Source organism: Diaphorina citri, unplaced genomic scaffold, assembly GCF_000475195.1.
Source record: "Diaphorina citri unplaced genomic scaffold, Diaci psyllid genome assembly version 1.1 scaffold1435, whole genome shotgun sequence".
Lineage (NCBI taxonomy): Eukaryota > Metazoa > Arthropoda > Insecta > Hemiptera > Psyllidae > Diaphorina > Diaphorina citri.
This window is the reverse complement of record NW_007378861.1, coordinates 9,898-21,954: the sequence shown is the minus strand read 5'-3', so window position 1 is coordinate 21,954 and position 12,057 is coordinate 9,898.

The following is a 12,057-nucleotide window of genomic DNA, read 5'->3' as shown; positions in this document are numbered from 1 at the left end:
AGAACGGGCTCTAGTCTTGATTTTAAATCATTACATGAAAATAAAATCAAAAATCAAATCAAGAATGATAATAAACTGAATATTAAACTAATTAGGTAGGTACATATGTAGGTAGGTACTGATTTTCTCTAATCACGATCGAATAAACTACGGGCTAAAAAAATACCGGAGGGACGGACCCAGCTTGTTCCTTCTCGTCTTTAACTATTTTCCTCTCTCTTTCTATTCCTCTCGCCGGATCCCTATGCTTTTTCGAATTCTCTTCCCCTATTTTTTACTCTCTCTCTCTCTCTCTCTCTCTCTTTCCCTTCCTTGTTCTCTTATCCCTTTACCCCTTCCTCTCTTTCTCCATCTATCTTTCTCTCTCCCACAGTCTCTTAGCTCGTTATAAATTCGCAAAAGTTTGCCTCGAGTTTCCAAACTACCGGGTCCGGCAGTCCGAAAACTTGAACGTTAGTGGTGGATATTTCTAATTTCTAGTTTATATTTCTAATGCCCTAATAAAAGATCTCGCTCGACCCCTTTTTTTAGAAAATTGGATTTTCTAATACTTCGAATCCGAGTGTGTCAGAATATCTCCAATAAAATTATCTAATCCCCTTTCAATCTCAGAGGATGAGAGAGAGAGAGAGAGAGAGAGAGATACATAAATGTAGAAGGGATACTAGAGCAATAAAGACGGAGAGATAGTGAGGGGAAGGGATAGATTGCGAGAAGGAGAGAGAAAAGAAGGAGAAACAGAAGGGATTCTAAGATTGGAATAGAATCCGAGTGTGTCAGAATATCTCCAATAAAATTATCTAATCCCCTTTCAATCTCAGAGGATGAGAGAGAGAGAGAGAGAGAGAGAGATACATAAATGTAGAAGGGATACTAGAGCAATAAAGACGGAGAGATAGTGAGGGGAAGGGATAGATTGCGAGAAGGAGAGAGAAAAGAAGGAGAAACAGAAGGGATTCTAAGATTGGAATAGATAGATAGAAAAAGAGGGAGAGGAAGAGAGAGAGAGAGATAGATAGAGAAAGAGGGAGAAGGAGGAAGGATAGAAAAAGAGGGAGAGGAAGAGAGAGAGAGAGATAGATAGAGAAAGAGGGAGAAGGAGGAAGGGAGAGAGAGAGAGAGAGAGAGAGAGAGGGAGAGACCAGAGATTATAGAGTGCTAATTTCTCAAGTTTTCCCATTATAAGACTGACTGAACTTATTACAAGTTTCGTCCAGATTAGTTTCGGAATTTTGAGGAAAGAGAACAAGAGAAGTTTCAAATCTCAAATCGCCTGACACGAGTGTGAAACTGTGGACGTTGTCACACCTGAACCATCATGCGAACATAATTCAAATGCTGACTGATATGTCATTAGGTAGGTACAATAGATAAATGATAGATATGTACTCGTAGGTATAATGCTGAATGTAACGAAAACATTAGGCTCATAAGTTAAATGCGAGTAATATGGACATACCTAGGCATAATGCTGAATAAAGTTATACCATTAACATATACTAGTAATACGGTGCTGAATAAAGTTACACCATGACCACCTGGGACTCGAGTCAGCAGGGACTTGACGCATATCAATTAGTCTGTGCTGACGTAGGTATCATTTATTCCAATGAAGAAGCAACATGTGGTCAGCATTTCACCGGGAAATTCACATTTGCTGATTTCTGAATAATGGATGACGGTCGGCATGATTAATTCGAGAGTTGATATGGAAATTGTGAATTAATTAATGAATTCATAATTTCCATATCAACTGACTGCTGAAGTAGGATTTTAATGTAAATTCGAGTATGTTGACTGACTTTTGAGTGAGCTGTTTGAGTGATTTATGAGAAATGTTGATTGGTTTTTCGTGTGAGATAGGTAATATTTTTGTTTGTTTTCTAGTTTGATTCATTAATCTAAATGGAAGGCCTGAATTGATATGTTTGAAAGAAGAGATTATTAGTTTTAACTCATTTTACTTTCCTTTCTTTGACTAAGTTACTAAGTTTGTTTGTAGTATTTTATTCACCATAACTCCTCAAACGATTTGTCCAATTTTGATGAAACTTGGCAAGTATAATGTTTGACATATTAAGGAAATTGCTGAAATGAATTTTGGGCCCGATTTGACTTATCGGGGCTTCCTGGGGGCTCTTTTAGGGGGGAGTGAGTTCAGTAAACCACTTATCTGAGTGTTATTTCATTAAGTTTTTCTTATTTGGATAGCCTTCAAGGAAACTCAGGCAATTGAAGCCATTTCATTGAATTGAATTTTCCATTTGATAAAAAAGATTTCAAAGTAGGTACCTAATTTCTCTCTGCTTCCTTCCATCAAATATCCTCGATTTTTTTTTTTTTTACCCCTCTCCCCCTCTTTTTTTCCCTCAAAAATCCCCGTTTTTTTTTTTTTTTTTTTTTTTTTTTTTTTTTATGAAAAACTCATGATTCTTCATTAAATATTTGAGTTACAATATTATTGATGTAACATTGAACTTTTTTTATAGTGCACAGGAAATAACGAAATATTTTGTTTGGCAAATATTTGTACTAGAAAAAAAAAGAGAAAAATCGTTTTCTCCCTCTTCCCAATATTATCTCTACCTACCTCTAATTTAATTGGAAAATATTCCAACATTTTTTTTTTTTTTTTTTTTTTTCAAATTTTTGGTTTTTTTGCCCTCATAAACGAAAAAATTAAATAAAATAAATTAAATACATTTTATAATCAAAATTGATCGTAGTACATTGGGTATTTTTGTTTATTATTGTACTATTGGAGACTAGACTAGACTAGAGACAAATAAATAATATCAGTCTGATAACAATAGGTACCTCGTACCTACATATATCTATAAAGTGAAATTCCACAAAAATTGGGTTCTTGATAAATAATAAGAGATTCAATTAAATTACCAATCAAAAATTTGAAAATTTTCAAAATGATCAATAATATTTTCATTTTCGGAAATGATTCATGATTGTGTTTGTTTTTTTCTTTTTTTTTTTTACTTATTATTATTGGTTGGAGATTAAAATATTAATATAAATTCTCCTTAAATTATTAAAATGTCTCCAAATAGTACAATAATTCCGGGCCTGATGTTTATTCCCAAAGGAAGGTCTATGCGCGAGGCCCGGGACGATACGGGGGCGCGATGGAAGAAGGTCTTGTGGTTTGAGAATTTTTGAAAATTAAATTCTTCCCCACATACATGTCTATGTTGCAACTTAATTGTAAAACCGATTTCATTCCCCCCCCCCCAATCTCTCCCCCCCCCCCCCCCCCCCCCTAGTATTGGAGGCATTCTTCCCCTGATGGTGGGAGAGAGGGGACTATTCCTCTACTAGGAAGGGGATTTTTCGATGGTCGAGGGGAATTCTTCCCCTGGAGGGGGGATTTTTCCCTTGGAGGGAGGGAGCATTTCTCCCCTGATTGGAAATTCATTGGTTAACCTTGCGGAAAGGATGTGCAGCTCCAATGAACTGGGAGATAGTTTGGATTGGCGGTTTTGTCCCAACAAAATAACAAATTAGGTATACATTACAGGTTAAACATAAACCTGACATATATGTACAATTTTATGTTGTGTACTTATAGTTATTTTGTAGATGTAGTAGGTGAGTATTTCATTATTTTGTGTACCACAAGTGCCACACAAATAACAAACCAAGAACTTTTATAATACCTATAGGTACCTACAAAACAACACAAAATTCATACCTAACCTAAGTACTATTTCTTTCTCTCCCTCTCTCGAAAGTATAAAACACGAAATATAGAAAACCAAAGCCAATCTGATGCCGTTTATTTCATTCCTTAATTCCCAGCCGTTTCTGAGATATAAGCGTGGTTCGCAAATCACGAACCACCCTGTATATGTACAATTTTATGTTGTGTACTTATAGTTATTTTGTAGGTGTAGTAGGTGAGTATTTCATTATTTTTGTGTACCACAAGTGCCACACAAATAACAAACCAAGAACTTTTATAATACCTATACCTACATAACAACACAAAATTCATACCGAACCTAAGTACTATTTCTTTCTCTCCCTCTCTCGAAAGTATAAAACACGAAATACAGAAAACCAAAGCCAGTCTGTGGTTTTATCTGAAATGTTTGATTTTTTTTTTTTTTTTTTTTTTTTTTTTTTTTAAGAGGTTTGACAGAGGGAACTGTAACTTCTATGGTCTTATCGTCCCGAAATCGAAGAGAGAAGGAAGAGAGGGATAGGAGAAAGCCAGCCGTTCCGAGAACGAACATTATCCCATCAGGATAAAATCCGCCCCGGGCGGGAATCGAACCATTTTAAAGAGGTTTGACAGAGGGAACTGTAACTGCTATGGTCTTATCGTCCCGAAATCGAAGAGAGAAGGAAGCCAGGTGGAAGAAAGCAGAGGGAACTGTAACTGCTAGTTATCGTCCCGAAATCGAAGAGAGAAGGAAGACAGGATAGGAGAAAGCCTACGATGGGAACTGTAACTGCTATGGTCTTATCGTCCCGAAATCGAAGAGAGAAGGAAGACAGGATAGGAGAAAGCCAGCCTCCGTAACTGTACTTTTTTAAGCGAATGCAAATATCAAGTTTTTTTTTAAAGAGGTTTGACAGAGGGAACTGTGACTGCTAGAGAAATCGAAGAGAGAAGGAAGACAGGATAGGAGAAAGCCAGCCGTTCCGAGAACGAACATTATCCCATCAGGATAAAAAAAAAAAACACATGTATTTTTTTGTTAAGAGGTTTGACAGAGGGAACTGTAACTGCTATGGTCTTATCGTCCCAAAATCAGAGAAGGAAGAGAGTTTTTTAAAGAGGTTTAACAGAGGGAACTGTAACTGCTATGGTCTTATCGTCCGAAATCGAAGAGAGAAGGAAGACAGGATAGGAGAAAGCCAGCCGTTCCGAGAACGAACATTATCCCATCAGGATAAAACCCGCCCCGGGCGGGAATCGAACCCGCGGCCTAGCGCTTACAAGGCAGACGCACTACCAACAAAGCTAACTAGGCTGGCTAGAGGAACTTGTAGATTAAATTAAAAGAGGATCTTTCATATTAAGTTTTTAAGACACCCTGTATTTTTTTAAACTTCTACCTAACCCATAGGAGTATTAAATAGGCTAAAGCTATAAGTATATAGGTAGGTATCTATATTATAAGTACATAGAAAATAGGAACCTATTTATTGTACCTATTGTATTTTGTATTATAGGTACCATCAGGATTCATCAATCAACTCTTCTCTTCTCTTTCTTTCTCTCTCTCTCTCTCTCTCCTCTCTCTCTCTCTCTCTCACTCTCTTTCTCCCTCCTTCTTTCCTTGCATCCATTTTCAGCCTTTTTTTTTCTTTGTCTCTCTTCCTTTTTATGGCGCTTCCTTTTTTTCATCCTTTAGAATTCTTTCGATGGTCGGAATATTTTTATAAGGCTTCCTTCGTCTTCGTCTTTTTTTAACTCTTAGAATCCAACCTTTTTTTTATTAACCCCAAAAAGCAAAAATTTTTTTTTTTTTTTTTTTTTTTTTTTTGTTTTGTTTTGTTTTTTGTTTTTTTTGTTTTTACCTACCCTGTACCGCTTTCGCCTTGCTTCAAGACACACATTCTTTTACATCCATGCCTATCCAAGAACGGAAAAATCTAGTTAGAAAATATTCGCCCTGGCTTGGATTTGAACCCAGCACCTCCTATTTTTTTTTTTTTTTTTTTTTTTTTTTTTTTTTTTTTTGTACCTACCCAGTACCGCTTTCGCCTTGCTTCAAGACACACATTCGTTTACATCCAGTCTATTCAAGAACGGGAAAAGCTAGTTAGAACATATTCGCCCTGGCTGGGATTTGAACCCAGCACCTCCTAGTTGAGAGTCATTGGAAAAGAAGAGGATACGGAAAGTAAGTAAGTATTGGACTTTAAAAGCGAGAAAAGAACACTGAGAAAAACACTAGGGTCCGGCAGCCGAATCTGGTGACTGGGTTCGGGCACTCTAATATTTTTCTCACACAAATGAGCTCTGATCTCGAAATTTGTCGCGACGACCTATGAACTCAAAGCGAGAAAGTTTTACATAACACTTCAGTCGTTATTTTAAGACCGGTTTTAGCGTCACCTATGTTAAGCTACGCCCTGCGAGGCCATCTGATCTCGAAATTTGTCGCGACGACCTATGAACTCAAAGCGAGAAAGTTTTAGATAACACTTCAGTCGATCATTTTATTGGTAGTTTGGATGGGTGACTTAAAGGAATAAAGGGAGAACGGGCTCTAGTCTTGATTTTAAATCATTACATGAAAATAAAATCAAAAATCAAATCAAGAATGATAATAAACTGAATATTAAACTAATTAGGTAGGTACATATGTAGGTAGGTACTGATTTTCTCTAATCACGATCGAATAAACTACGGGCTAAAAAAATACCGGAGGGACGGACCCAGCTTGTTCCTTCTCGTCTTTAACTATTTTCCTCTCTCTTTCTATTCCTCTCGCCGGATCCCTATGCTTTTTCGAATTCTCTTCCCCTATTTTTTACTTTATTATTATTATTTTACAGTCTCTCTCTCTCTCTCTCTCTCTCTCTCTCTCTCTCTCTCTCTCTCTCCCTGTGGTTGTAAACTAGGGTACATTTCCTGTCCTAATACCTTCCCACGAAAAGTAAAAGTAGGGCAGTTATAATGTCCCTGTTTTGGCCCATTTTTGTCCCTTTCTTTCCGCCCTACATTTAGGGGAGAGAAAAAAACCTCTTTGTATAAATTCTTGTTTTGCCCTAAATACCTACATTATGTGTTACCGCAGGGCAATAATTTAAACAAAAAGAATAATAATAATAATAACAAAAAGAATAATACTCGTAATGAAAAGGACATGAAAGTTTTGTGTAAAATATGGAGGTTTCGCTTTGCATTTTTTCAGTTTAACACCATTTAATTACTACCTATTTGTGGTTGAGAGAGCTGTATAAATTACTTGGAAGAATGGCCCTTATACGGGGCCAGGGAGCTGTAAGAACTCACCCAGGCAAAAGGCTGCTACGAGGCCCTTAAAGGTTGGATAGGGCTCAAAAGTTAATGAGAATTTTCCCTTTATACCTACCTATGTATTCCTTTATATCGAACATTTCTAAAGAATGATAGGTATGTACTATGTTTTCACTTGACATACCTATCATTCTTTATCATGTTACTTGACGTCAGTGGCGTAGCGTAGTCTAAATTCAAGTGTAGGGCGTGTTGGGCTCATGCACACAGAGTTCTTCAGCCCTAAACTTGCGGCACCCTGTCACTGTTTTTTTTTTTTTTTCAGTGAACTTTCCAGTCGATTGTCAGGTAGAAAAGTAAGTTTGTAAAATAAAATGTACCTAAGGTAGGTATATATTATACGAGTATCATTCTACTGCTAAACTGGTAACTTCTAGGATAAACTTATCTAGGATAAAACTATATAATGCGAAATCTAATTAGAAACTTATAAGGCGTAGGTGTTACCTATGCAGAGTAGAATAGAATAGAATAGAATGGAATAGAATTTTGAATTTGAATTTTGAATAAGATTTCTTTATTTTTGAATATTTAGGTATAAATAAAGCATCTCCTAGGCTGATTTCAACCTCTGAGGAGTTGGAGGAGGAGGAGAGAAAGAAGGGATATCAAAGGGAAGAATTAAAGGAAAACGGTAGAGAAAAGGGTTTCTTATCCGTGCTTTGAATAAAAATACGGACTAATCCCTTTTTTTATCCCGATTACCGATCCCACATCCCTCCCTTAGAGCTCCATTATTATGTAGTCAAATTCTCAATTTACATATATTGAGGATTCCATACCTCGGATGGGATTGAACCCATGCCCTCCTGTTTACCAGTCGAGCGTCTTGACCACTACACCACCGAGGAAGATTTACGATCTTCGAGAGGTATTTGCAAACCCGGTCTTTTTTGTGAAGTGCCTTTTTACTTTCCTTATCCTATAGGAAGGAAAGTAATGTAATCGGGTCAAATTTTCGATGGTCAGTTTGTAGTGTCAAAACACGTTTTGAGGTCCCTAGAGCCCAAATCCAAAGTTTCAGCCATTGGTCCGTGTGTGTGTCTGTCTGTCTGTCCGTCTGTCTGTCCTTCTGTCTGTCTGTAAACAAAATATCTCGAGAACGGTAAGAGCTAGAGACTTGAAATCTAACATGCAGCTGTCAAATGTGACAAGAATGCGACACAAAACTTTTGTTTAAGATACTCGTAGGTGCTGCAGATGGCGGCATTTCGGTCGCTTTTTGGCGGCTTTCGACCACTTTTTGGCGGTTTTCAGCTATACTGACTAAACGGTTAGAGATATTGTAAAAGTTACAATAGAAGAACACCCAAAATAAGCATCTTTCGATAGGATAAGGAAAGTCGTGTGATGTTCACGCCAGATTTTTACATCTATTACGAACACATGTGACAATGTAGGTATACCTACTAATATGTACGATGTACACATGTAACATAATTATGTATGTGTATTTGTATCATGTAGATCTCTACTAGCTACCTAATGTTCTCTGTATACAGTATGGAAAACACTTGTTTCAACTACAGGGTGGGTCAAGTCGATAGTACCATGGGGAGAACAGAGACCGTATATCGGACGTAAGTAAAGTGTGCTGTAATGTCACACTACAATGTACTCGTAAGTAGGTCATCATCAACTTTTAAAGGCAGCGCCTTTTCGTTGTAGCCAAATGTGTCTGTCTCCTGCTGCTTCCTTGAGTTGTTCATAGGATGAGCGTAGGTAGGTTATAGCTAGTGTTAAAGATGAAGATATGAATGACACTCTAAATGTACTCGTAAGTAGGTCATCATCAACTTTTAAAGGCAGCGCCTTTTCGTTGTAGCCAAATGTGTCTGTCTCCTGCTGCTTCCTTGTGTTGTTCATAGGATGAGCGTAGGTAGGTATAGCTAGTGTTAAAGATGAATATACGAATGACACTCCGGCCAGGGAATGTTGTGACTTTGTGCATTCATCAGAATGTTATACACAGTTTGTTTTTGTTTTTCATAAATTTTCCATAATGGTGACATTTAAGTGACGAGAGCTGCGTTCGAAAACGTCAAATACTTTGCTTTGCTCTCTGCTGAACAAAATTTGTTGAACCATTATTGCTTAGTGCAGCCACACACGTTCCGACTCACGACTGTCTGATAGACCTGTCACATGGTCTGAGAGTGAGTGGGAGGGCATAAAACATTTTGCTAACTCTAAAGAAGAAGAACTTTGAAGCTGAGTCCACATAATTATAGTCGACGGCTGTCGATCGACGAGGTGAATCTATGTTGTCGAGGCAGTGTTAAGGTTTCAGACGACATACAGGTCGACGGCTATCGACCATGTGTGTACACATCAGTTTAAGGGACAATCTATCCCTGCGCTATCCTATAGGAAGGAATGTAATGTATTTTTTATTATTATTTTATGTTGGGCACAAAAAAAAACCCACGTCCTTCAATATAATACCTATCTTGGGTGTCTAGGGTAGATATTATTAGAAAGAGAGGCAAAAATAAGGAAAGAGGAAAAGAAGACGGAAAAAATACCAGGATAAAAAAATACCTTCCAAAGAAAGGTATGAATGAGAAAATGAATAGAAAAAAAAAGACACGAGAAAATAAGAAAGAGGGGGAGGAGGAGGAGGAGGAGGAGGAGAAGAAGAAGAAGAAGAAGAAGATGAAGAAGAAGAAGGTGAAGAAGAAGAAGAAGAGGAAGAAGAAGAAGAAGAAAGTAGGTCAGAGGTTAGAGTTGAAGATTTTCTTCAGTAGAACCCTGCCACTCAAACAACAACTGCTCAAATAAGAATAAAGAGTCTCTTTACTCCAGTTGTAGGCAAAAACATGGAAAAAAATCCACCACTACTAAAGACCTTGGCAGTGAAATAGCGACATTAAACCCCTAAAAAAGCTCATCTCTAAAGGAAATTCAGCAAAGAAATCCATAAATCCATCACATTTCATATTCACAGCAATTCTACAAACACATACAAGTAACTAGAATACCGAGATACATATCTACACATGAGCGTCTTGACCACTACACCACCGAGGAAGATTTACGATCTTCGAGAGGTATTTGCAAACCCGGTCTTTTTTGTGAAGTGCCTTTTTACTTTCCTTATCCTATAGGAAGGAAAGTAATGTAATCGGGTCAAATTTTCGATGGTCAGTTTGTAGTGTCAAAACACGTTTTGAGGTCCCTAGAGCCCAAATCCAAAGTTTCAGCCATTGGTCCGTGTGTGTGTCTGTCTGTCTGTCCGTCTGTCTGTCCTTCTGTCTGTCTGTAAACAAAATATCTCGAGAACGGTAAGAGCTAGAGACTTGAAATCTAACATGCAGCTGTCAAATGTGACAAGAATGCGACACAAAACTTTTGTTTAAGATACTCGTAGGTGCTGCAGATGGCGGCATTTCGGTCGCTTTTTGGCGGCTTTCGACCACTTTTTGGCGGTTTTCAGCTATACTGACTAAACGGTTAGAGATATTGTAAAAGTTACAATAGAAGAACACCCAAAATAAGCATCTTTCGATAGGATAAGGAAAGTCGTGTGATGTTCACGCCAGATTTTTACATCTATTACGAACACATGTGACAATGTAGGTATACCTACTAATATGTACGATGTACATATGTATGTGTATTTGTATCATGTAGATCTCTACTAGCTACCTAATGTTCTCTGTATACAGTATGGAAAACACTTGTTTCATTTACAGGGTGGGTCAAGTCGATAGTACCATGGGGAGAACAGAGACCGTATATCGGACGATTCGGACGTAAGTAAAGTGTGCTGTAATGTCACACTACAATGTACTCGTAAGTAGGTCATCATCACCTTTTAAAGGCAGCGCCTTGTCGTTGTAGCCAAATGTGTCTGTCTCCTGCTGCTTCCTTGAGTTGTTCATAGGATGAGCGTAGGTAGGGTATAGCTAGTGTTAAAGATGAAAATATGAATGAAACTCTAGCCAGGGAGTGTTGTGACTTTGTGCATTCATCAGAATGTTATACGTAGTTTCTCTAAAGAAGAAGAAGAAGAACTTTGAAGCTGTGTCCACATAATTATAGTCGACGGCTGTCGATCGACGAGGTGAATCTAATATGTTGTCGAGGCAGTGTTAAGGTTTCAGACGACATAGGTCGACGGCTATCGACCATTCCAATCTTTCCCCCCCCCCCTCTCGTGTTATTTTTAACACGTTTAGTGCCGTCTGTGGAGTGGGGACATACAGCCAGCCTAATGTAGTTTGTGTGGATGGTAGTGCGTAGGCCTTGTCAACACTAGCCCACTAGGTCGAAGGTTCAATTCCTGCCCGGGGCGGATTTTATACTAGATAAGGTTCGTTCTCGGAACGGCTGGCTTTATCCTGTCCTGTCTTCCTTCTCTCTTCGATTTCGGGACGATAAGACCTTAGCAGTTACAGTTCCCTCTATAAAAAGCTCAAGAAGTCCTGTCAATATTTCCTAGAAAGAAGGACCCAAAAATATTCTTTCTGGAACGATTCTTACCTATCTAGTTTTACTTCATTTGCTCAGAGATGTTCAGTAACCAACCTCAGAACACTCGGGAGTGAACGTGTTAAGAGAAGGTATAAAAATTTCAAATCAATAACTAACAGACTCTCTTCAGTTTTATGTCTACACGGTAAAAAAACCTACTGTCACCCCATTAACACGTTAACTACCAGATGGAGAAAAAATTATAGTCATTATGGCTATCAGAACTATCGGTAAAGAGTGCTTTACTGTAGCTCAACTTCTGATCCTAGACGGAAAATCTTATATTATAAAATCAAGATCCATTCACTCATTCACATTTCACACACTGATCGCTCTATCTCCAGAACCACAACACCTAGAAAGCTGAAATTTGGTAGGAATATTCCTTTTATGGTCTAGGTGTGCAATAAGAAAGGATTTTGCGAAAATCTAAACCGATCCTGAGATATGATCAATTTATGATCGCTAAAATCTCCATAAGAAATACACAGAGTACAGAGACTGCGGGAGAGAAAACTTTTCCTCGCTCCCCTAATATTTGAGTTTCGTTTATGTTTTTAGTTTGACAA